Source organism: Chrysochloris asiatica, unplaced genomic scaffold, assembly GCF_000296735.1.
Source record: "Chrysochloris asiatica unplaced genomic scaffold, ChrAsi1.0 scaffold00105, whole genome shotgun sequence".
Taxonomy (NCBI): Eukaryota; Metazoa; Chordata; class Mammalia; order Afrosoricida; family Chrysochloridae; genus Chrysochloris; species Chrysochloris asiatica.
Window position 1 is genome coordinate 10,927,402 of NW_006408623.1, and position 573 is coordinate 10,927,974.

Genomic DNA, 573 nt, shown 5'->3' on the forward strand with positions numbered 1-573 from the left:
TTAGTGGATGGAGCTGGACCAGATGCAGTGGATGAATGAAGCCATCCCATATATGCTGCCAGATGGACACTGTCTGTGAGACTCTCATAGTTGTGGACATTGTGTTCAATGCATCACCCCTTGCAATTTAGAGTTTCAGAGGTGGAGTCAGACACTGGGATGTGCAGGGGGCTATGTTCTCAGAGAATCCCTGCTGCTGTGTGAGCTTAGCTGTACCTGAGCCTGGGAGACAGACTGGGAAGGGACATGAGGACAGGAAAGCCTTTATTTCCTATAATTCATCAAATACCTGGCTTTGTGAGGTACCATCTTGTCTAGGGTGCTATAGTGGGGTCTCTATGGTCTGCACTGACCTGGACCTGCTTGGGTATAACCACATGCCTTGCTCTGAACCTTTCTCACAGTAGGGAAATAGAGGAAAACAATGCCTACAGCAATTACTGAAATCGATCCCTATTCAGATATCTGACACTTATCTTTTGCATAATTTTTTCATAATATCAGCTCAAAAATACAAGGCAAATTCATTAATCTTTTGCTTAACACATAATGGCACTACATGAAAATGAAAAT